Source organism: Hoplias malabaricus, chromosome X2, assembly GCF_029633855.1.
Source record: "Hoplias malabaricus isolate fHopMal1 chromosome X2, fHopMal1.hap1, whole genome shotgun sequence".
In the NCBI taxonomy this organism is placed as follows: Eukaryota; Metazoa; Chordata; class Actinopteri; order Characiformes; family Erythrinidae; genus Hoplias; species Hoplias malabaricus.
The window spans coordinates 45,987,959-46,015,566 of NC_089819.1; positions in this window are offsets into that span (position 1 = coordinate 45,987,959).

Below are 27,608 nucleotides of genomic sequence, written 5' to 3' on the forward strand. Positions count from 1 at the left end.
TCCTCATCGCAAAGGTAATGTATAGTGCTCCACAACTCTAGAGGGTGGAGTTTCACTGCTCTACAGCCTAGCTTTGGTGGGATTAATAGTCATGTTGGCATTTGGCATGATGACCATAGGCATATGGCATTTTCCACTGCATGGTACCTACTCGACTCAGCTAGGCTGTACTTTTCTTTTCAGTTAGGTAAATATGGCACTTTTTTAGTCCCTGCATGCTCGTTGTTTCAAGTGAGGCAAGTATGGACTAAACATGTCGTGGAAAACTTTGCAAAGTGCTGACTGGCCTGGGAGACTTGTCATAAACTGGGCGTTTGTAAGATCTTGCATATCATATTTGTTATGGTCTGACTAACAAAGCCAGCTTTTAAAATTACGTGGTGTTTTTGAAGAGGTTTGAATGTTCCTTGGAGTTCCTTCCCAACAAAAGTGAGAGCCAGACTATGCAACTCTGCTGAACTGTCTTAACCCAAGCAGGCAGCCATGTTCAGCCCCCCCCCCCCCCCCCCCCTCCAGCACCCCATCCAAAAAACAAAAAAAAGCATGAACATACAATGAGTAAATAATGCCATCCTTATCCCTGCCATTGTTGAAGCTTCCAAAGCCTGTAGCTGCCTTTAGAGATGGTGTTTTGAGACATCACAGGCTACATTTTTATGGGAGTTATTTTAATAGAAAACCAACCCCTACCAGGGATGTAAAGAGTGTGTAGAGTCAAGCCAAGTCGAGTAGAGTAGGTATCATGCAGTGGAAAAGTGATATTAGACCATACGCTGCAGTGTCTCATTATATTGATCAAAGTTTTCTCTGTAGGTTATAAAAGCTATGTGTCAGCACTGGAAATCTGTCATTTGAAGACGCATTTACAAAGTTTTGCCTGATATCCTCAACTGATATTTCCAAGCCCATTCATTTTTCCCATTCAGAAACTAGGCTTAGACCTGGATGTCCTTTTATGGGCATGATGCCAGCTACAGTAAAGTCTATAAATGGACTATGAACACTATAAATGCCTTATCTTTAGGCCTATGTCAACAATGGAGTCACACACACACACACACATACATACAGACACAGACACATATTATCAAGACAGACTTGCAAACACACACATCTCACAAATGTGACAACCTTCTTGGTTGGGACTCGAGCGCCGGAGCTTCAGTATGTCTTTCAAAGGAGAAAAAAAAGAGAAAGAGAGAGAGAAACGAGTGCTGTCCGAGCCCCTTCTGTAGGGCTAAGCCACCCATGGAGGCCCTGATGAGCGGGTGCTGTGACAGAAGACCTGTCAGGGGGCCATGTTACAGTAGCTCTGGCCTGATTTAGCAGTGGGTGGTGGGGGGTGAAGGCTGCAGCTATTTGTCAGCGACGTGCCCGTGTCAGAATGTCAGGCGGCGGGACAGGCGGCAAGGCAGCTGGCCGTTAGCGCCCGAGACAGGCCCGTATGGTCCAAGAGCCAGCAGCCTGTCAACCTGGAGCTGCCCGAGCTGCTCGGGGGGCCGGGGACGAGCCCCCACCCCCATCCCACTCCTTCCTTCTCCTCCCTCTCTTCATCTCCCTTACATGTCCCTACTACTACTATTACTTTCTACTTTCTGCCTCTCACTTTTTCTGTTCAGGTCAGGGTCCTGTCAAGTCTCAGGTCTCGTGTTAGGCCCTAGTGTGTCTCTCTTTATACGGAACCTGTCTGAAGGGTTTTTTTACCCTTATTTCAAAGACTTACACAGATTCAGACTTTGTCATCATGGCAAAGTCATGATGAATTTTCTCTCACTTTTTCATTCCTTTTCCTCAGATGTTGAAGAAATGCCCTGAAGAAACTTGCACCTCCACATTTCTCCAGAAATCAAGGTGATTAGATTGTCCTCCTGCAACAATAATCTGTGCTCTTCAGGGGAAGACTTTATACAAAATGCATTATAAAAGTGGTTTCTGTAGCATCCTGAGGTGGTACCACAGATTATCCAGATCAGGGTCACGGTGGGTCCAGAGCCTACCTGGAATCATTGGGCACAAGGCAGGAACATACTCTAGAGGGGGCACCAATCCTACCTACACAGGGCGACACATTCACTCACACCTACAGACACTTTTGAGTCGCCAATTCACCTACCAACGTGTTTTTGGACCATGAGAGGAAACCGGAGCACCCGGAGGAAACCCACGTGGACAGTCTGCAAGGTTTACATGTTACATTTCAGTCCCTGTTCAGCCCTATTGGAACCAGAAGTGAGCAGCTACTAAAACATACTCAGTTCCAGGAACTAGGTCCCATCTTTGCCAAATGGAAAAACAAAATAGTACAGTCAAGTAGAGAAGTACAGATACCATGCAGTGGAAAATCACCATTAGTTTATATACACCTACCTGAACTCCATCACTCCAGAGGAGATATTTCCACTGCTCCACAGCTCAATTCACATTAGAAAGTGTATACACAAACATATATTATAGTGTATGTACTCCAATCATTATAGAGATTAGCATGAGTGCATGTAGTACCTCCACGTTCTGGGGTGAAGAGTGGTGTTCCATGTTTCATCATCCTGATTAATGTCATAATGGACTCAGAGCCAGACCAAAAGGCTAGAACATGGTCTGGACAGGGCCCCAGCTCACTGCAAGGAATCACACACTCACCAGTCAACCTACCTCTGTATTTTTGTTTGCTTTGACTGTGAGAAGTTACCTGACGTCAGAATTTATCCCAGGATGCCAAGGTCCTGAAGCTGTGTTGCAGCACCACTTAGCTTCTTTTTTCACATTTAATGATCCACCACACAAAGCATGCCAGCTTTGTAACTGTCCTGTGGGGGTCCTGACTATTGAAGAACAAAGAAAAAGTGGGCAAACAAAGCATTCAGAGCAACAGACTACTGTCTGTAACTATAGAACCACAAAGTGCTCCTAAATAGCTGAGCTGAGAGAATGGAAGAAGTGTAGAAATACGAAGATGGTCATGATGTTGTGGTTGATCAGTGTGCATTTATAAAAGCCTACAAATACCAGCACTTAATACTAATGCTGATAAAACAGGAGTCCAGTACAAATATTATTCTCCTGCCGCTTTGGGAGGGATAACATTTGTTATTCTCCATTTAACAAACAAGAATATTACTTTGATTACTTTTGCAGCCCTGGATAAAGTAGCGCTCTTAAAGCTCTTTAGCTCATCTTTAAACTCCCTCAGTCAGGAAACTTTGAATCCACTGAGATTAAGTGCAAAAATAACAATAATACCAAATCAAATCAAAAAATCAAGTAGCATATGAGCGGTCAAAAACAGCATTAAACACACGCCGTCATAAGATGCAGAGTAATTCATTTCTTTATTTTTCTTAAGCTTCTTTGGATGCGTATTTAGTGGTGGGTGGTGGGGGGTGGGGCTTGGATGTCACTAACGCAAACAGGATATTTATGGGTCAAGTGGGGCCTCAAAGGGTTTATGCCAGATTATGTCTTTCTCCCGGAAAAAAGAACACTAACTGCCTTTACCAGGCTGAGCAGCATTCCCGAGATGGATGGATGGATGGATGGTCTTCTTCTGAATGAGTGTGATGGAGTGATGAGGGATTACCGATGAGGGGAGGGGAGGAGTTAGTCTGTCCATCTTGGCAGTGATGCTCTTGTTGTTGTCGTTGCTGTTTTTTTTTTTTCACTCTCTTTCTCTCCCTCTCTCCCCCTTTTTACTATCACTCTTTCTCTTTTCTTTGCCTGTTTTCTTGTTTGCCTGTCTTACTGTGCCCACAGCCCTCTCCCTCCCCCACTCAAGTCCATCTGGTACCTTTACCCGCCCTCAAAACAACATCTCACTGAATTCCCCAGACTAATTATGGAGATACAAACACAGGCGGCCATGGGTTCAAGTGTGTCTTCCTCCATGCGTGCACACACACACACACACACACACACACATGCTCACACTCACATAAACATGCATATGCACACTCATATCCCCCAGAGGGGGCATTTTGCTGAAAATGAAAATAAATTGGATCAACTGAAGACGTTCATAATAAAAGAAGAACAAAGAAATCATCAAATGTCAGAATTCGCTTCAAAAGTTCCACAGCGTTGTTAAACAGAGCTAACAACCCCAGAACTTCCTATGTCCACTTGGGAATGATAGATTGGGAACTGGGATCAGCTTATATAACGTCTGATGACAGTCCCAGCAACAGGAAAGACATGACAAATTAATATAAGGATTGATGATAAGTGATCAGTATTGGCTGATCTGTGTTTTAGATAGATGGCTTAAATAAAGTAAGTCAGTGTTATTTATGTGCAGTATTGTATTGTCATTGAGGCCATGAAGATACACACACACACACATAAATCAGTTTTCAGTTCAGTATTAAGTGCCTTACTCAAAGGTAAATCAGCCTTGGATGCGGAGGGAGGAGAACTCATTGTTCCTTCACTCATCACACCCCTGTTTTGTCTGGCAGTCCACGTGATCAAACCTGTCACCATTCAGCCCAAAGCCTGCTTCTCTAACCTTAAGGCCATGGCTGCCCACAGTGTAACAGAGCTGTATTGGAACAGTGTTGCATGGGTGGTATAACAATAATCCAACTAATTTGATGCTATACAGCACTCCACTTTAAAAAAATATATACATAAAAAGAAGATTGTACAATTTGTTTTTCACTAAATGAGAAAAAAAATGTAACTAAAATTAGGTACTGATGTATCATATAATTATTAATTAATGTTATTAAGTTTAGCATTGATATTTTATATTTTTTATATGTTCTATTTAATAAAATCAAACAGTGAATAAAAACTTACAGACAAGTTACCCAGGGTAAAATACTGTGTGGCATCTTACTAGTACATGATGTAAGTTATACTGAGACAATAATTAAAATAAATAACTACACACAGCTCCGGGGACCTGGAGGTTGTGGGTTAGATTCCCGCTCCGGGTGACTGTCTGTGAGGAGTTGGTGTGTTCTCTCTGTGTCTGTGTGGGTTTCCTCCGGGTGCTCCAGTTTCCTCCCACAGTCCAAAAACACACGTTGGCAGGTTGTTTGGCGACTCAAAAGTGTCCGTAGGTGTGAGTGTGTGAGTGTGTGTGTGTGTGTGTGTGTGTTGCCATGTGAAGGACTGGCCCCCCCTCCAGGGTGTATTGCGCCCAATGATTCCAGGTAGGCTCTGGACCCACCGCGACCCTGAACTGGATAAGCACTTACAGATAATGACTGAATGAATGAATGAATAATGATAGCAATGATAACTAACCTTATTTTATATAAGTAGTCAATTAATTAATTAACATGACCCAGAGTAAAACACTTGTCTGGCTTCTTACTAGTACATGATGTAAATTATACTGAGACAATAATTAAGTAAATAACTACACACAGCTCCGGGGACCTGGAGGTTGTGGGTTCAAGTCTCGCTCCGGGTGACTGTCTGTGAGGAGTCTGGTGTGTTCTCTCCGTGTCCACGTGGGTTTCCTCTGGGTGCTCCGGTTTCCTCCCACAGTCCAAAAACACACGTTTGTAGGTGGATTGACGACTCAGAAGTGGCCATAGGTGTGAGTGTAAAAGTGAATGTGTGTCGCCCTGTAAAGTACTGGCATCCCCTCCAGGGTTTGTTACTGCCTTGCACCCAGTGATTCCGGTTAGCCTCTGGACCCACCGCGACCCAGAACTGGAAAATCAGTTACAGACAATGAATGAACAAATGAAAACAACAATAACAGTGAACGTCTTACATCTAACTTACCCGTTTTGTTTGTTTATGATTTTAATGGGGACTGTAGTCACTTGACTAAATTGCTTCATGGTAATATTCGTATTTACATGTAACATGTTATATTCTACTTAAAATATTATTGGTAATACATCAAAGAAGAGTATCTGTGTGTCTAGTTATGTGAATAATAAGTCCTACCATCTCATTTTTCACACACATGGATTAAGTGTGTCCAAAACGTCATGACTCCTTCTCACCTCCTCCTACAAATGCCTCTCCTTCTCTATGTCCGATCTGGAATCCATCTTAAACACAAGGAGTCACATATCCTCACCCTTGACTCAGTAATTCTTCCTTTGACAACATTCCCTGTATTTTCTGAACAAATGTGCATGTTTAACATAGTCTGTGGTAAAAACAGACCATGGCTGAAGCTGTATTTAAACTTCCCATACATAGAAAACATATGGCTGTGCCATATACCCAGCGGTACTCAGATCAAGGCATGAATTCCACAGAAAAACAGACTGAGGTAGTATTTCTTTGCCTAAAGACAACCATTCTATAAACACATTTAGCTTGATAATAGTCCTGTGAGAAGCAAATTGCACTGGCAAAATGTAACATGTAAGTCTTATATACACAATATTATTTGCAACACCTGCTGAACAAATATATATTTTATATTAATTCAACACGGGCTGATCATATTGTTGTCTGTAATAAGTGTGTAGTTATGCATTTACCAACAGTATGAATACAGATGATGTAGTCACTATTACAGTTGCACAGCTTGTATAAATGAACATGTATCAACACCTCATTGGCAACAGTTGCAACAGCTTATGGCACTTTTCCACACATGGCATTGGCTCGGCTGCCCCCAATGAAATATAGCCAGTGATATCTCAAAACCCTATCACTAAAGGGAACAGGATAATCAGTGCAAACATCTAATGAGTTAAAGTGTGTTGAGTTGGTCAATGACATTGGGCTAGAAGCAGGAATCTGAGGAATCATGTACTAGCTTGTAAGCTTGGTAGCACTGTGTGATTGAGGGAGTCCTAGCTAATGGAACTGACAATGCCTATATATTTTATGTGTATAAAATATATTAATTATATAAAATAAAACATCCAATTGTTTCCACTACTGTAATATTTATGGTGTAGCATTATTGGACGAATCACAAAGTGTGCTGTATGTCACCCATTCAACCTGGCAATGCATCACCCCCCAGAGCAGATTCTGGCAGGCTCCATGCCTGCTCCTTACAGAAACCTGCCAAAGTCCTGTGTTGACTGGGTAGTTATAATAGGGATAACACATAGCACACACACAGAAACACACATGTACACACAGACACACATGTTCAGCAACTGCTTGTAACGTGTCCCACAAGAATGTTTCATTCCATGTGCTTCCAGGTCATCTGGTGGAATGCAGAGCTCTGAGCCGAAGCCTTGGCGAGTGAATGTAAGAGTGTGGACCCACTCAACCGAACCAGAAACGCTTCCAAAGACCAGGTGCTAGACTGAACTGAAGGCCTTCCGCAAGAACAACCATTCACATTCACACATCCACGTCCACACAGCTAATGAGCATACCTGTGAGACACTTCCTACAATGCCCTGTCCACACCAATGCCAATATCCTGCCCTCCTATCAGAGGGGACTGGAAGATCTGAACAGGTGGCACAGCAACGACAAGGCACTTCCAACTGGCAGGGACTAACACACAGTATTCCTGTAATGTAAGTGCCATTATAAACGCCCAGTTTTCTTTTTCATGGATCCAACCTAGTAATTTGGAGCCAAGAGCTCACTTTCTGTGCAGGTTCAGGAATAACAACATGTTCCCTGAGAAATAAACATAAAACAAAAAGAAAATAAAAGACATTTCATTGGAACTAGTAGTCACCAGTAAAAAGAAAAAAAAACCTTCTCTGTCCTCCATTTTGCAACAAAACACTTTCCACTCTCTCTTTTCTCTCTCTCCATGTCTCAGTTCATGCATGGACATCTGACCTCCTGCCCCAAACAAAGTGGGAAAGCAGAGAGAGAGTGGATAGAGGAATCAAAGGCAGGCGGCTGGACAAACTCAAGGAGATCAAATGCTCCTTTATTGCAGGTTGGAGCCCCACTCTCTAAGCTCATGAAAGAGTGGACTGTGCCGAACTAGCCGGCTGCTACGAGCAGCACCCTTCACGCAGGCAACGCTCCGCTGGCCAGAGCCTTCACACATGTCACCCAATCTCTATACTCACCTCAAAAATATATACACACACACACACACAGTCTAACACACACTAATCATTGACACTCCACTTAAACCTGAATGTGTGTGTATATAAAAAATATATATTCGACACACAACTGTCATAAAGCCACACAAGCAGTATAAAGCATTATACACTTAATAAAAATCACTGTCCAAATCCCATTTTACATGTATTTCCAAAGCGTAAGTTATACTATATATGGATCATTCATTGGAGTTATGTTTTGCCTTTGCTCTCTTTAGCCATATTAGCATTGGCTTGTGTGATGATAATGCTTCTAAAGAAAGGCAGCATTACTAAAAGGGCCCAGGTTAAGTGAAAAGTGCATTATCTCGATAATAGCCCAGGTCAGAGATTATCTCCTCTTACCTAGGTGTGCAGGATAATCCAATTTTTCAACAACGGCTGCACCAACAAAGGCTATTCAGAGACATCAATGGGAATTACCAGCCCCCGTTCAAAGCTGGCCTGCCATGGGCCGAAACACAATAACGTTAATTACATCTTTTCTTCCTCAGCCCTTCCTCCCCTAAGTGCCGCTGCTGACAGAGAGTTTGGCTTCCGAGAGCTCTGCTCCTGGCCACTGGAGCATGCCAATTTCAATTCATTTATTTATTTATATATTTATTTTATTTATATATTTATTTTTCTGGATGCCAAGACAAATCATATTAAAATGTTAGCGAAGAACACTAACCCTTTTGGCTACCTCGGCAACGGCTAGTGCCAGCTAAACTTCATTACAGGGAGAAGGGGAGGGGAGAGGAGGGATGCTTTTAGGAAACCCAGCCTCCGCCGCAATTATAAATAAGTTCCTTCATGGAGCGGACCATCATGGGTGGGCCGGGGGGCCTGAGGTGCTTGGCGAGCGGACAACTGATCACTGAAGTGGCTGTAAAGCAAGCCCAGCGAGCCCTCTCAAATATCCACTTTGTTACTGAAGAAATGTCGTCTGTAACCGGCCTTTCAAAGGGCCATTTGTCAACATGTTTACAGCGACAATTCTCATAGCTAAGGAGACGAAAGTTAAGGGGGGTAAAGGAGAAGGCTGTGAGAGAAAAGGAAGAAAAGGCAGAAGGGGGGAAAGGTTGCATCGCTTAGAACAAATGTGTGTGTGGGCGGAGGGGTTTGATTTCCAGTTTCTAATGCTAAATGCTAACAACAAGCGGCGACACGGTGTGACTGAATAGACTGCTAGCATCAAGTACATCAGGCCTGCATGAATATTCAATATGGGAGGCCAAATTTACCAGCTTTTACAACTGTGCCTGTGCGGCTGGAGTGTGTGTGTACATTGTGCCATTCTGTACACTCATGCATATGAATGCGGGCCTGCATGTGTGCATACATTATATTTCTAAAGTGTCTCTGAGTGAAATTACACCAACCATTTGCCACTGAGATGTACAGTCCTTCACATGCTCTCCCAGTGAGACCATCATGTCTGGCAGCTCAGTCGTGGCGGTGGCCAAATCCTCCAGAGATCCTCTTCCGCACTCTGTTCAAATGAGGGCACAGCTCATTATGAAGCCAGAAACCAGGACTGGCGTCAGGTGGATATTTAGCGGGGCACCAACCAATCATCATGCCTCACTAAACCCAGTACCCTCTGCTATCCAAACACATGCTTCCAGATTGGCAGGTAGAAAGCCAACCAAAGTAAAACTAATTTTGTATCTCCACTCTTAACATAACATACATTTCTGGTCCAATATTTTCCTTAGCTTTTTTTTTTCTTTTTTAACATTGATATGCAGCATCAGTTCTATCCCCCGCACCCCCAACCACACAACCACACACACACATGTCCTGGTGCCATGACTTTCAGGCTGCTCCACTCATAATATAAATCTGGCACCAGGCCTGTAAAATCTGGAAACATTTGCCCAGTTTTGCCCCCTACCCCCCAAGAGCCAGGCACTGGCACAGGCCATATAACCATGGACTTAGGTTACATTACTTCACCCCCTGTTTTATTTGCTTCACAAACACATGAATCTGGATTCATAGAGTGGCTGAGCAAACATATCAATCTGCCACGCATATTTTCCTTACCCAGAGGCTATTTACACAGAATTTGGGCAGGCAAAGGACATGGCGAGAAAAAACAGAGAAATATGAAGTAGTTAGAAATGTTATTTCATCAGCAATTAACTTCTTAAAGGTGCTAATTAGTATTTTATAAATATAAATATCAAATGTCAAAAGAGGTTATTTCATCGGCAGTTAAATTCTATAACGACAAGCCTGGTGTGTTTTCTTCGGTTTTAATATATAGGTCTGTTGATTCAGGCTGAGGAAAGATCTGTCAAAACATCATTTACCCATAAGGGGCCCCTAAGAAAGGGTTCCTTAAGCTGGTCTTGGCCTTGATCTAGTGGGCCACGTGTTGACCATTTCTGCAGTAATTAGGAACAATTACAAGACAATCCAAAGGGATTATGAATGGCCGTCTTCAGACTAGCCCATGACGGCAGTGTGCCCTCTTGTGTTATACAATAAATCCCTGGCCAGCTGGTTCTGGGAAAGGCAGACGACACACAAGCTAAGAGTTTCACTTTCTTTAAGCATGGGATTAAAAAAGGAAGGAAAGAAGGAGAAAGGGCTGCTAAATGGCTACAATGTCCTATTTCAATGGCAAAAGCAATTTAAAATCAATTCAAAACAATAAATATGGTATAATATAATATTATGACAATGTTAAAGCAGTATTTGTCTTTTCTGAACAGCCCTGTGCAGAACAAGCCATTTCAGCAGCTGTTCCTTTAACTGATAATGAGCCACAGCTCACGTCCGTGTGAGTGTCCAGGAGTGAGGAGCAAGGAGCAACACAATATTTTTCTTTACAAAGCAGTTTTCATTAAATGCTCAAACTGCTTATAAACTGGTTTCAGTTAAGTGCCATCTCTGCTTTGTGTAAAATTACTTAATCATTTGTGTAGTTTCTCTCTGTCCACCTCATCTTACGCATAGAACTTAATAGACATTAATGAAGAGAAACAGGGTGAGAGTACAACTAGCCCCAGGAGTAAAATACCAATGATGACGTGAGCATCTGTGCTGGTTAAATTTAGCAGAACAGAGCAAACCCTTCCTTCTCTGGTGTCAAGAATTATTCATTATTCTTCTATTCTGTGTTTTTTCCCCCCCTCACTCACTGCATTCCCAGTTTCTATGTTACAATCTCTCTCTCTCTCTCTCTCTCTCTCTCTCTCTCTCTCTCTCTCTCTGATAAGATCAGATGCAGACTGGCGGGGAGCTGCACGCTGGTACCACCAGTCTCACCATTCACTCCTCTCTCACTCATCTTTTCTTTCTTTTTAGCTAAAAGGCAACAATTTAAGCCTGGCGAGGCAGAGAAACCTGAGAAACACACACACACACACACACACACACACACACACTCCTGTCAAAACTTGACGCCCTCCCTACCATTTAGTCTGACTGAATGCTTTTCACCCTCATCCAGCACCTCACTACAGTGATAGTGATTGTGTGTGTGTGTGTGTGTGTGTGTGTGTGTGTGTGTGTGTGTGTGTGTTCAGTGATAGCAATAGTAGCCTCTCTCCTCCAGGCAAATTTGAACAAAGCACTGCTAACTGCTAAACTTCTCTTGGACAGGAGTTGGTGAATGAAAAGAAAGAAAGAGACAGAATGACTCCACAGAGAAAAAGACGAGTGAAAAATAAAGCTGTCCCAGTGTTTTTCTCTCACACAGTAAAGAGCAGCTTTTGATGTGAAACAGTGGAGGTCAGGTTTCTCTCTCTCTCTCTCACTCTCTCTCTCTCTCTCTCTCTCTCTCTCTCTCTCTCTCTCTCTCACACACACACACACACACACACAGGTTGAGTAACAGGGTGAAATTAAAGTGATGGATATTGATATTGGAGGAGGAGTAGGTATTTGCTGGGAGACGTTTGTAGTTCATCGTGTCATCAATCAATGTCTGTCTCTCCCTCTCTATCAGTGAAGGAGGTTAGACACCTGTAGCCACGTCTAGGGTCAGTATTTTTTTTAAATATAACACTAGCTAAAGCGTGTTTTTACATGTCAGTACCAAAAAAAAAGAACCTTCGCAGAGTTAATTTAACAAGATTGTCTTCTACTAGACCCTTCATTACAATTTTATAACCTGAGAAAATACACGGTTTATGAATGACAGCAACAATGTGCATCAACTGAAAATGAAGTGCTGTTCTTCACTGACATTAACAAGCCAAGTTACCTCCCCGTGCAGCCCAGTGAACCCTGCAAGTTACAATATTTAAAATAAGATTAATATTTAAATAAAATATCAGTGTGATATATATATAATCTTTTATTTTCTGCCTCATTTCATACGTCCAGTAAACCACTTGGGGCTGGATGCTGCAGTGAGGCCAGATGTGTGTGACCAAATGCTGGTATATTTGAAATCATTTAACCCTAACCCTAGTCTATTTAACATTTCACATCTTGTTGCTTCAGCTGAATTGGACATGATGTGTCATGGGACATTTTACTCAAAATAACATACGCCTTTAAAATAACATAATGTAATACATGCAGTATGTGACACCTGCAGAATTATTAGAGAGGTAATCAAAGTCTAAAGTGGATGCTGACAGTTTCTTGGCCCTGACACGGCCACAAAAATAGCAGCCTCCAAAATCTGCCTCGCGGCTGTAAAAGTGACGCGGAGGAGGATGAAGAAAGTGAAAAGAGGTTGACGGGGGGCAGATTAGCAGACCCTAAGAATGCTGGAGGCTACCATCTGAGCATACAAGATTGAGGATATGTGTGTGTGTGTGTGTGTGTGTGTGTGTGTGTGTGTGTGTGTGTGTGTGTGGTGCTGGGGTGATGATGGAGGTCATATGTAGCCTCAGGGGGTAATAAAGGGTTAGCGTCGTTAGGGCCCCTTCTCTTTTAATCAAACTAACACAAACACACAATAAGAACAGAGTACAATGGAGGCTCCGCGTTGGGTCTATTGTACAGATAATACAGCACTACTGATTTACTGATTAGAAACTCTCTCTCTCACACACACACACACACACACACACACACACACACACTACCCCCACCCTTCTTCTCTCACAGGCCACATTTATTAATATTTTCATGTTTGTATTTGTTTTTAACCCTTAAAAAGCAACCTACTGCTGTCATTTCTAATGATTGTCATAAATAACTACATCGATGTTTGTATAATCACAAAAGGTTTCAGGTTTCACTGTATATTCTGGACTGTAAAATACACTGTTTTCTTACAAGCAAACCTAAAAATGTTGAATAAATTCAGATCATTAAACAATAAGCTATGGGGGGGACCTGGAGGTTGTGGGTTCGAGTCCTGCTCTGGGTGACTGACTGTGAGGAGTTTGGTGTGTTCTCCCTGTGTCTGCATGGGTTTCCTCCAGGTGCTCCAGTTTCAACCCACGGTCCAGAAACACATGTTGGTAGGTGGATTGATGGCTCAAAATGTGTCCCTAGGTGGGAGTGTGAGTGCGCCCCCCTCCAGGGTTTGTTCAAGTGATTCCGGGTAGGCTCCAGACCCACCGAGACCCTGAACTGGGTAATCTGTTACAGACAATGAATGAAAGATGAAAAGAGGGTTAACTACACAGCATTTTTAAATAATCTATGGATTTTTCCATAGAAAGTTGACATAGTCCAGGACTAAACTAACTTAATATCAACGACAGTGTTTCATTATTTGAGATTTACTAAAAAGTGTTTTTATTTTCAGGTATTTGACAGGTACTTTCCTTGTAAATGTTTGCAATTGTGGCTTACATCAGCATTAAAAACTTCCCATCTCTTGAGACTGAAGTGTTTTTGGGTTGACCATATATGACTTTTCATCCATTTTCATGGTTCTTTCAAGATTAAATTCAGCTGCTCTTTTAAGTGAAGAGGTCATTGTGAAATTCTCCTAGGGGCATCATTCACTAATTACTGGTCCATAAACTGGTCTGAATTACACCATTTAAAATGCCCAAATAAGGTTCATTCACATTCTCCACATCTCCCCCACCTTGTTTCTTTAACTCTTCTGAGTAACCTGACATCCTATGAAGTGCAGCTAATCGCTAATATAAACAGTGATGAAACTGCAAGGATGAAATGATGAAATCCAGGATGATGAAAGTGATTTTGATTTTCACTGTGTTGCTCGAATTGAGAAGAAAAGAACGTTTTGAGGGCTTCAGACAGGAAATGGTATTTAACCAATATGCACAGAAAGAGAACCTGAAATTTGTTACCTGCCAAGATGCCAGGTTTCAGTATCTCGTTTTCTTGTTTTAATCTGCATGTTTCTGAGGGCATCTACCCAGAATTTAGGAGCACATCAAAGAGGGTAAAAAGCTATTATGGGGCTGCTAATTTCTGGGAGAGAGAAAGAGATAGATGGATAGAGAGATAGAGAGAGAGAGAGAGAAATAGAGAGACACTCTCCCTCTACTTCAAAGCAGTCTGTGGCCTGAAAAGGTTTGGTCTGGGTTTTGACGTGGATCTGCAGACGTGAATGAGAATCAAGTGAGCGAGGCACCTTCAGAAGTCAGACTCACACTCCTACACCCCCTCCTTCTGCCCCCCTCTCTCTCTCTCACACACACACACACACACTGACTTGACAAAGAAGAAAAACAAGAAAATTCAATAATGCCCTGGAGAGGCTGGATTACCTGCGAGAGGAGAGTGAGGGAGAAGACTCTCCCGCGCCTGTTCTCCAGCTCAGCTGAACACGGATCTCTCAAACAGCACATCAAACCTGTGCTTTGAAGCTCCGTCAGGCAATTAACCCTGCTAGCCTAGCAGCACAACAGTTAGCGAGGGATATGACACTGTTTTCTGGCAGGAGATGATTACTTTAATAAGTGCGTGTGCCTCATTTTTTGGTGTAGTGACTTATCTTACTAGAGGTAGTTCTCTTTATTGAATAGATTGCTGTGCTTAGCAGTTTAAGGCAACCCATTTCTGTCAGTCAGATGCTAAAGCTGGCTGATTCTCTAAGGAATATGCATGCGGTTAAGTGCTAGCTATGTTAGCATTGCTCCTTTTCACTGCTGGAGGTGAGCAGTCTTGAGAAAAGTATAAAGCAGTATCTTAATTAAACCAAGGGTAAAAGAACCTATTATACCCCCAATTAAGATTCTTAAGGGTCATTCCATTAGATCAAGTGAAGTTTGTAGATGAACCCTTGGAAGGCAGAAGGATCCTGAAGGTACACTGAAGGTGCATGAACCTAAATAATGCAAAGATGTTTAATACGTCCACATAATGTACATAAAAATAAAATACATAATAAAAATTAAATACATAAGGTGTGAAAATTCTAACATTATTGATACTTTTGTGTGTGAGGTCCTGTAAAAAATGTATTTGTGATGTCATGGCACAGGGGCATTTGGTGGCTTCTGATTGGTCTAACTCATCTATAACTCACTTCAGTTATTAGCTTAAATATTTAATTCGTTTATTCATCTCTTGTAATGACTTTATCAGGATCAAGGTGGGTTAAGAGCCAACATTAGACACACACACACACATTTGGACAATTTCACACAGCCAATCTGCCAATCACTTATCAACAAATGCTTTGGGATTTTATGAGGAAACACAAAGAGAAACCCACACAGACACAAGGAGAACTCCTCACAGACAGTGACCTGGGGTGTTGATCATAATGTGCTGTACCTGCTTTAGATTTCCTATCTTAACATGTCTAAAGACAATGTAGTTAATGATGTAATATACAAAACCACAGCTCTTGCATTTTGAAAATAATACTCTTTTACTAAATAGTGATTGCATTAAAACAATATTAAATCTTCAGTTATTTCATTGCCCCATGGCTCTCATTTTGAAACCTGCTAAACACATGACAAAAATAATATTGGACCACAAGTTACCCTGTGTTTTGATTTCCAAAATTTCAACTTAAACCCCATTTACCCAAGGTATTAGGAAGGCCCAGTTCACTAAAAATTAAACACTTTACAAAGGAATGCTGCAACGTTGGCGCCACAAACACAGAGAATGATGTCTTTGTTTCCCTCACAGAAGCTCAGAGGTCGTCCCTTGTTGTGTTTGCACAAAGGACGAATACAGGAACATCAAAACTGCAGTTGGCAGGTATTTAAAACTACCCAGCTGGGAGTGTGCAGTCGACCAGCACTAACCACTATTCACAACAACACATACAACACATGAAACAGTGTATTCTCCTCCTATTAGAACATCTGTAAGAGACTCAAAAGGATGAAGAGATGCCCGAGGCACAGCGCTTCAAGCAAACATCCCCCAGTGTAAGTCCCCCCCGATGTAAGGACAAAGACAGAGAGATTATACAACGATTATACACAACTCAATAGTGTACAACAAGCTTCCGAGAGCGAGTCCCATCATGCTCCATTCATTGTGCCTGAATTAAACCTCATTTGAAGCATCAGGGAATTTAAGTAGTATCTGAACTTAATACCGTAACAGATGTCTTCACAATTTGCTCCCCCGCCCTGCCCTGAAGAAAAATGTAAAAGAAATAAGCACTGATTGCCTCAAAAAGTTAAGCGTCTTTAAGACGTCCTAATGTGGGGCTCCTTGGCCCAGAGGGGCTTAGCCATACAGTATAAGTGACGACCCACCATAGGGAATATTCAAATGACAGATTTATACCAAATGCCCTTATTCTGCCCTGTTTCAGTTCTGACTTAATCTGGGCCAAGCTAAAGCTGCATTTGTGTGTGTGGGTGTGTGTGCATAATGATATTTCTGGAGTTACACAATACAATAAAGAATCTACTCCTCTGAAATGACCAATTGGCCAATGCTCAGTTCGCAATGCACTTTTGCATAATCTGTATGTGTCTGGAACAAGCCATCTTAGTTAAAAGCATACTTGGACCCACGGTACATAACGTAATAAATTATACATAATACATACATCTTTTTGTCACTGCTTTCATTTACTGAATCACTGTTGTCTGGAGTCAACTCCAAGTCCCACTGCTTTAATACACAGAACTGCAATGCTGCTGCCACACAGCTCCACACCCGAGGCCTAGGGTTCACCCCAAACCTCCGGTCACTTTCTGTGTGTCAATTTGGGTCACTTTCTTGAATCAATTCTTCTCATGTCCTCTGTCCAGCCACAGAAACAACAGCAATAACATGTAGTCTATGATCTAATTGCTGAGGATGTTCATTACAGTGAATAGGATGTTTGTCAAAGTTTTGTCTGCACTAGACAGATCTTGCAACACTTGTTGTGAAGGAACATAAACATGAACACATCAATAAGACAGCATTCACATTTACTAGTGGGATGTGTTATTGGTCCATATTAAATAGAACATCTATTCTCTCTCACACGCTCTCTCTCTCTCTCTCAAATAGAAACAAGCTTGGCAATGCATTCACTTCACAATACTGATAGATGCCATAATGGAAAGCTCTCCGAACAGCCTGTCAAACCAATGTGCACTAACGCACACACACAAACACCCACACTGAGGAAAATGACTAATCTATCAGACTGATAAATTCGGCCGATGTGAGATTTTCTCCGGCAGAATAAATCCTGCCGAATGGATTTTGTTTCACCTAAAATCCCCTTTTTCCCCTCGGCCCCTCTGCTCCGGCCCCCACTCCCCTGAATACGACTGGCAAATCAATTACGTGCCCAGATCTTTATACATATCCATCATATCAGTGCAAACAAATTGTGATGACATAACTGACCGAGTCCAGATTTATTTTTCTCGACTGAAACGTGTGACCGGTTGCAAAGTTTTCCATTTATCACCTGCCTTTAAAATCCACCGTGACATTATATTATTAAAAAAGGCCATTTTATTTTTATTATTATTATTTGAGCACATCTACCATCAAAATTGAAAGCGTGAATGCTGACAGCTGGTTCAAAATATAGAGCTGTATTTACCTGATCTATGGGGTCAGAAAAGGGTCTGAAATTAAGAAAGCATGGCAAATGAGAGACCTGAAGAAATGCATAGGCCTATTGAAAGGTAGAAAATAGAGGAATGGGGCTAAAAGTGTTGGTTCCTTTGATAAACTTTAACTGAACCACACTACTCAGTTTGGCAGCAAGAAAAGCCCAGGCTTTCCAATAAAACCAGATTTATGCGTATTCAAAGACAAACTGAAAGCCATTACCAGGCACATTAAAAGCCTCTTTAGCCGCCAACTAATATTCACTCCCCGACGTAATTAATTTAATCATATTTTCGCCCTCTTCCCAGGAACCTGAACTATGAATCCAATTTCATGTCTCCTTATTGAGAAGCCTCTGTATTGCTCCGTGTATACAGACTTCATCATTGTGAATGTCTTTGTTAACTCCAGCTGCTGAAACCCCTGCAAGACGGGTCCTGCTTCGCGTCGGAACACAATGAAAGAGAGAGAGGAGGGAGAAGGGGGAAAAAAACAATATAGGAAATCCGAGTTATTAAATTGGATATTGCGGTAATGCATAATCTCAAACCGCCCGGTTGGAGCCTGCCGGAAAGTCTTTGTTTAGCCAGTGAGCTGCCGCACCCCCAGTAATTGAAAAACCAATTCAGATTTCTTATGAACACCAGAGCTCCGGCATGAGGAAGAAAAAAAAAAAAGTGGGAGGATGGATGGATGGATAGATAGATGAAGTGGAAGGGCGCATTAATCTTTATAAGGTTATTATTTTTTCATCTTCATTTTTTTTCTCCCCTCCCAATGAACTATTCTCCTTTGCATAATATGATTGCAGTTAGCAGGCTAATAAAGTCAGAGAAGGGAAGGGGGTGAAGTTGGGGGGAGGGGCGGGGGGAAGGGGGTAGTTTCTAATTTTCCATGAACTCTCAAACTCCTCACTGCTCTCTCTCTCTCTCTTTAGTTGTGAAGCTAAATAAATTACTCCATTATGTTGGATGATTTCTCGATGATTTCCAAACTGTAGTGTAGAGGGTAAAACCACAGCACTTCACTTGGAAAAATGGGTTTAAATTCCCAACTCAGGCAAAAACATCACCCTACACAAATAAGAATCCTTAGGCAAGACTCCTAATGCTGCATTAGCACATGACTGTAAACAAGAAAGTCATATGGGTTTCCATTTCAGACCAAGAATGAGAGCCATAAAGACTCACTTCTCATTGATGTAGACCATACATCGGCTGTATTATATTATTTAAATATGTTTATATTAGTCAACGTTACAGCATTATAATGTGTTAATGTGGTCCATTTTAACTGTGTTTATCCAGGCTGTAAACCCTACATAGCTCCACTCTCATGACACACACTCATTCACTTGCAATTTTTCCAGAGAGTGTTCCGCTGGGTTTTTATAATGTTTTTAGATGTTATAGAATCTTTACTTTTTCTCAATGTATTCCTTAACCTTGTAGTGGTGGTCTTTGCCCACCGTGTGGCCCTCACTCTGTTGTTATTGAAATGAAATAAATAATATGGTGCACACAAACCAGAAGCAGGCAAGATATGATCTGCTCTTTCCTGATTGGTTAAATGTGTTCCTCAATCAACTTACTTAATGTGCGATTTTTGATCATGACATATGGCATTCAGCCAGAATTCTAGTCATTTGGTTCTATTTACTTTTTAAAACACATGACGTAGTGGGAAGCATTTCCCAAGAATATATATATTTTCTTTTTCTTGTCACTGCTGGACTGAGAAAATTCATTCATTCATTCATTCATTACCTGTAACCAAGGCGGGAACACACCCTGGAGGGGGCGCCAGTCCTTCACTGGGCGACACACACACACACACACAAACACACACACAGTTACATCTATGGACACATTTGAGTTGCCAATCCACCCACCAACATTTGTTTTTTGGACCGTAGGAAGAAACCGGAGCCCCCGGAGGAAACCTACGCAGACACAGGTAGAACACAGCAAACTCCTTACAGACTGGGAATTCCACCAACCAAAAGTATCCAGTCAACAGCACCCTTTGTCCACCAATGAAGGACTAGAGGAAGACCGATGCAAACTCCGCAGCATCAGATGAGCTACTGTCTCTGACTTTTCATTTACAAAGTGGGCCAATGAGGTAGTTGTGTCTAATAGAGTGGACAGTAAGCAGAAACCGTGTTTAAACAAAATCTACCAGCACTGCCGTGTCTGATCCACTCATACAAGGGCAACACACACTAACACACCACCACTACAGTGTCACTGCAGCAAAAAGTATGCAGAGCAACAGCAACAAATGTGGTGTGCATATCTTAAATAGCTTGTATATTGTTTGTCAGTGCACTTTTTACTGTGCACTGTGCATAAAATAATTGTATGTAAACATATATATGTATGTAAACATTAATTATCTTGAATATTTAATGAATGCTCCAAAGTGGTTTTACAGTGGGCTGTGATACAGGTACAGTACATTACTGCTTACAAAATGTCTCAGAATAACACCAGCCTGGCTCTTTTAGGTCACAGGTTGGCTCAGAACTTCCAGCTGCTCTGGAGAAATCCACCTCCACCACCCGCAAGTGTTAAAAATACCACCACAGTCAGAGTATTTTAGCCACTGGACTTCTTTTCATAATAATAATTTAGGTCTAAAAGAAATATTTCAATTCTCTTGATATAATAATGTGTAACGTACAGACAGATGTACGGCGACTGTCCTATGACTGAAAAACTAAAACATTAAATACAATTCATAAATAAATATATCTTTCAAAACTATAATTTAAAAAAAAGAATCAAAATCTTAACAGTAAAAATACTGAACTACACAAAAGTCATCTAACCTTGAGGGGGGTGCATCACCCCTAAGCAGCGACATCAGGAACAAGTCATTAAATTATGGATGAAGTGTTAATGTCATGGAATACAATGGAGCAAGGCTTCGCCATCAATCATCTGACGCACATTCATCCATTCAGTGAATGAAAGGAGCGCAGGAGTAAGGTGAGACCCTCTGTGTCTCTCTCTCTGTGTGTGTGTGTGTGTGTGTGTGTGTGTATCTGGGTGTTGATTACCCGATGAACAGTATGTGAGTGAGGGTCCGTGGCTGTATAATGACTGGAGTGAGGGGCAGGGGCTTTGGCCCAGAGGCAGGGTTAACTGGGCTCTCTTCTCCTCTCACCAACAAGTCATCCATCTTTCCTTCTCACCGCTGACGCTTTGCTTATTGTCTCCTTCATTTGTCATGTGCCCAATCAGTGAGATGAATAGGAGCCAGACCTGTCTGATCGATGGCTTTTCTAATTACCAGCAATAGAAAAGACCTGCGCTCAACTTGAGAAGCTTTTCTTCTATCTTTTTACCAGTCTTTCTCTCTCTCTCGCTCTTTCCCCCAATGGTCAGATGCATATACAACTGTATAAATAGATGCACGCGCGCACACACACACACACCCAAACACACACACACACACACACACACACACACACACACACACACACAGGTGTGCTTTCATTCAATGTCAGGATGAGGTTGTGTATATCTTGTGTAATATATGCAAGAGTCTCCTTTTTTTACTGGCAATTTTAGAGTAGATCAGATGAAGGTAATAAACATATTAGAAGAATGCAACGAGGTCTGGGAGGTCACTATCAGAGCCGCCATAAAAACAACACTTAAAACTTACATCTTTAAGAGATATAAGAAAACCAAACTGCACAAATGTTTCTGCTCATGCTTCCGCTGTTATAAGACAAATAAACCGTTGGGTTTGAAAAGATGTGGAGCTGTGAAAAAGCCTTTACTGAGAAAAGGAAATAGCCAAAAAAGAAGCAAATATCCAAAACCCAGCCTAAAAAAACTGCTGCTACATCAGAATAATCCTTACCCTAGCTTCTGAAAATCAGATTTACATCCAGCTGTTACAACTGAACTTTGGAACTGGGGAAAAATATCCTGAGAATATGTAGCTAGTAGTTAACTAACAAAAATATATACAAAAATATTTTTAAAAATAGCCATAAATAATATAGCAAATTATAATGGGTGGCGCAGCAGGTAGTTGTCGCAGTTACACAGCTTCAAGGACCTGGAGGTTTTGGTTTAGAGTCCCTCTCCAGTTGACTGTCTGCAGAGTTTTTTTGTGTTCTCCCTGTGTCCATGTGGGTTTCCTCCAGATGCTCTGTTTCAAAACAAACAAACAAACAAAAACACGTTGGTAGGTGGATTGGCGACTCAAAGAAAGTGTCAATGGGTGTGGGTGTGTGAGTGAATGTGTGAGTGTGTGTCACCCTGTAAAGGACTAGCACCCCCAGTGATTCTGGGTAGGCTCCGGACCCACCGCGACCCTGAACTGGATAAAGGGTTACAGCCAATGAATAAATGAATGAATAATAGTAAAACTATTTGTACAAATGTGCTTCACACAGACAAAAAAACCTCCAAAAACAAACACCACAGGTACAACACACTGTAGCCCTGTTGTATATGATTATCTCCATTGTCTTTTGTGTTACTGTTGGTGCATAGTGATTTTTCAGGTCTTTAATTATAAAAATATGCATTAAAATAGAAGCAGATGTCTCCACAACATTGTAACTTTATTCAGATATATTGCAAACATTGAATGTGTTAAATACATGACCATACGTACAAATACACACACACACACACAAAAACACACACACACATGCAAGCCCACAAGCCGGCACCCAGGACGCTTTTGTTTGTTTGTTTTGTGGTGTTTAAAACAAAGACGGCGTGGCGTCAAGAAGCTCATCGGCGGAAAAGCTCCCCACAGAGGCCCAGGGCGCATTCAAAGGCATGCAAATGACACAGTCTTTACACCGGGGCTGCTTTCGCTTTGGAACTGCTTAATTACTCCATTTCCAAAATAACTCACACGCTGTTTACCAGCACAGAGACATAGGAAGGGCATGTAGGTAGAGGAGGCAGGTTGCACACTCTTACGTTATCCAGACAGACCCAAAAAGATACGACTGAATTAACACTCTTTAAAAACACATCTGAAATGAAAACATAAATTAAATGATAGAATATTTTCTCAGAAAAAAGCTTTTATTTAATAGTGCATTAAGCTGTTTATGTTTATATGCTGCTAATCTTTTTTCACTCTTACTAGACCAATGGTGTAGATTCATTTATTTGAGAGTCTGGATGTTGAATTTGTTTGTTTGTTTTGTTTTGTTTATATATATATTCAAATAGGTGGTGTGAAGGTGTGTGTTTAATACATTACTAATGGCAATGAATGCATTATTAACATGTTGTTAATACACTACACTGACAATTTATTACAGCTATATATAATTATTAAATCTTGAATGTATTTTTATTACCTTTTTGACACTGGAAATCAACACAACTGCTGCACCAGGTGAAGTGGCCAATTCAGACAAATATTCAGGCTCACTGTAGCCTCATCATAGTTCCAACCTAAAGAGACTGAAGCCTGGATGCTAGTGTCCTATAGACTTACTCCAACAAATGCACAAAATCATTAGTTTAGTTTGAATCATTTTCAGATCTAATCAAATAAAACACAAAACATGAAAGGTTTGCAGTTCATGTGACAATTTGACACTTTATGAAGGAATAACTGTGCTCCCTACACATCAGCACAGCAGTCAGTCAACATGCTGTACATCTCACAAAGTGTGTCTGAATGTTGTGTAAAGGTTAAGGGAGCGTCGTCTGGATGCTGGTCAGACATTATGCGGAGATTGAGGGATTAAATGGAAACAGGTAATGCGCCGCCATCTATTCAAGAGCCTTAATGACCAATGGAGATCAGAAAAGCCCCGAGCGGGGGGCATATCTACAGCATTAAATACGGCGATATGCTCCAGTGCTTCTTAAAACATGCATGGGAAAAAGAGAGAAAGATGGGGGGGTAGAGAGTGAGAAGGAGGGAGAGAGAGAGGGAGGGAGGGAGAGAGAGAGACATGTAAAAGGTGCATGAATGTGTTAGGCGAGACGACGCCTTTGAAAAGAATCAATTACAGTAAAAGCATGGGAATCACTCGTGCATGTAATACAGCTCATATCGGGACATTTCAGCCTCCTCCATCCCTCAGCCATCAGCCTGGGCGATCTGCCGCACCCCTCGCTGAACTTGCCATATTCTAAACTAATATGAGTGCATTATAAGCCAAGAAATCCTTTCAGCAACACATTAAGATGAATTGTTGCAGGCTGCAGATATCAAATAACAGGTAGCAGCAGCACTGAAAGAGACTAATTTCTCCATATTTGACACTTTTTAAAGCGAGTGAGGGGGGAGTGAGAGACAGTATTAATACCACTTTACTCAAAAGTAATGTGCTCCCTTTCAATAAGCGTAATAATATTTGGCTTAACAACATTAACCTATTATTACATCTTTCACTTAAAGGTTTTTTTTTTTTCAAATTCATTGAAAACCATTGAAATCCCAAATTTCAAATTTGTAAGATGATATTTAGCAAAAAAAAAAGAGAATAAAAAAACATGTTGAACAATATATAATTTGTTTATTGACAATGAATTTTCCAAAATTCTAAGATGTTTCAGTGCTTCAGATCAGTTTAATTCTCTAGTGTTGGGCATGAATGTGTTAACTATCATTAGGATATTATTTATCATATTGAATTGTAATCATTTGTTTGTGAAAACAATAAGAAATAATATAGAAAATCCATTTTATCGTTGATAGAAGAAAGAAAATGTATGTATGAGTTCAAGACATCATCCCAAGGCCCTAGACAAGTTCTGTGACATTTATCTTTACAGTAGTAATTATGGTTGTTGGGCATTAAATATTATTTTCAATAAAGCTAGCATTAGCAGTCATTCATAAAGTAGAGTCAATGCTGAATTGTAATTATGTATTCCTCTATGAACACAAAGCCAGACTTTGGTCGGCCGCTGCGTTTCCATTTTCATACAAAATAACTACAATCTCAGAAAAGGAGCTGTGGAATTTTCTCGTCCAAAACCGTAACCATCCCTCGACCCGCTCTGACTGCAATCAGCGCCGAAAGCTTCCTTCAGCTTCATATTGAGAAGAACATGCTTAATCCAATGTCAGAAAGAAATGACACATGAGTAATCACAAAAAATCTTATCCAGCAGCGAGTGGCTAAATCTTTTCTTCATGTCATCCTCTAGTGGACAAGCGATGTTTATTAGTGTGTAACAAGCCTCGGGACAGGGATCAGAACCGGCATCTGAGGACAGAACGACTGTTATTGCGATGCTAGCGCTGTGTACACAGGCTGTAGACACGCTGTAAAACCTGTAGACGCCTTCCTCGGGCCCCTGAAGAACACTGTTTGTTCATGTTTGTTCTTCACCGTGCTCCAATAGCATATAAATATTTACCCCAAACACATTCGCAACACTTGCTAACGGACATTGTCTACATGTGTAGAACATCCTTGTAAAAACGGAAGGGTAAAACATCCTGAAATGGAGAGAAGGAATCGCAACAGTTCCAAGAAAAGCACAGGGTATAAGAATTCCAGCACTCCTCAAATGATAGCGTATTTTAAGAAAAAAAAAGACAGTGAGTGTAATTTGCTTTGGCTCCAGCAAAATAACTGCATTGAATGCTAAATGACCCACCCATTCATTACCCCAACGTCCCGTCCGGGCAAAGAAAGAATCGACTTTGGAGAATTGATGACTATAAAAGAAAATTAATGTGGGTAAATAGGGGACATGGATAAGAACTAGCGTCTGAGGACAGAATCACTGTTTCTGCTCTGCTCTAGTTGTGTGCACATGCTGTAAACAAGCTGTGAAACCTGTAGGGTCCTTCCCCAGGCCCCTGAAGAACACCTGAATGTTTGTTCCTCACCGTGCTCCAATAGAATGCAATTATTTAACCCTAAACACATTTCCAACATTTGTTAATGGATGTTATCTACATGTAGTAGACATTCTAAAGTCAGAGGGGACAAAATGTCCAGTAGAGGGATGGGACAAAGGAAATCTTGCTTCACCAAAGATATGAAGAGTGTAAACATCAAATTGTATTCCCTAAATGCACTAAATCACTTCCACTTCTCCAGGTGGCAGGTGCATGTTTGTGAAGATATAATTGAGTGTAAATAGAGTAAATCTTATCTCATCTTTGAATAAGGTACATTTTCAATAAAATAAATAAACAGAGTCAGGTAAAAGTAAATATACAGTTATTTGTCATTGTACAAAGAAATATGTCTTCCGCATTTAACCCATCTGTGGCAGTGAATAGACACACACTCACTAGTGCACTAGGCGCAGTGAACACACACACTAGCGTCCGTGGAGCAGTTGTGGGTCAGATGATTTGCTCATGGGCATCTCAGCTGTGGATTGAGGGAGGAGGATAACGCTGTTACTTTATTCAGTAACTAGTTTCAGGATTTCTAAAGTAAAAATTGATTTGTGAATGTTAGCGGATGACTGTATAAATATTACATTTTCTGAACATTGTATTATAGTCATACAAACTGTACCCAGGGTAACGCCTCAGATCTTAACCTGGTGAAAAATATTGAAGCCCATTTTCTTTTGGGTCTGAAACCTGTGTTTCAAGTTTTTTGAGTGAATTGGTATAGTATTTAAGAAGCTAGCATAAATGATTAGGGTCTTTGCACTATAACATTTGTACAAGGACGTATGGAATCATTGCATCTAAAGTATAATCAGAACGACATTTTGTAACATTATGTTCCCTAATGAAAAACTATTGAAGATGTAGACTTGAGGACACCCTTGTTTGGTATCCTTTATTCTGAAAGTGTAGGTTGCTAGCACCGCTAAAGAGAAAAGACCACAAGTATAACCCGTTTCTGTCCGCGCTCCAACAAAACAACCACACCGAGTACTAAATGACCCACTCGTTCATTACCCTCCCAAAGTCCCATCCAGGCAAACAAAGAATCGACTTTGGAGAATTGATGGCTATAAAGGAAAATGCATGTGGGCAAAAAGGCCTGCGTGTAGCTGCGCTGGTCCACGTGTAGAAAATGTCAGCCATGATTGATCTGACACGGCCGGCCAGATTTATCTTGCAAATGGAATAATTAGCGAAGGAGCAGCGAGGGTGGCCTGCTGCCTGGCTGATAGTGCAGGGAGAGAGAGAGCAGCAGAACTGGCCCCAAAGGATTCTGGGAACACTCAAAATCTTCCCTAACTGTTGTGGCACAGACTGTCCTGGTCAAGGGTACGATGCAGTCATTCGTCTTAAAGAGTGTCTTTGTGTGTGGGTGGCACATTACAGCCCTCCACCCTCCGCCTGCCACCCACTCACCCACCCTCCAAGAACAGGAGCATCTTCTCAAGGTGACCTGACGATAGATACAGGCTGCTAAGGGCTAATTATTTATAATGGAAGTTTGTAGAAGTAGAACAGTGGACTAGAAAGATGATGCAAACATGCTTCATTTGGCTTATTGTAGTAAACACAATATTCTCATTCAATGCTGTGTCCCAGTTGTAAACTAAATAGCAATAGAGTCAGAGATACTGTGCACCATGTAGTACAGTATGTATTACAGTATTAACATACTGGACTATTATATAATAATACGAAGTGGTATCATCGAGCTACATTGCTCTTGCACCATACATCAATCTGCTGCCTAGTAGTATACCATAAATCTGAGCCATGTCAGGAGCATTCAACTCAGCATCCAAGGAGCTA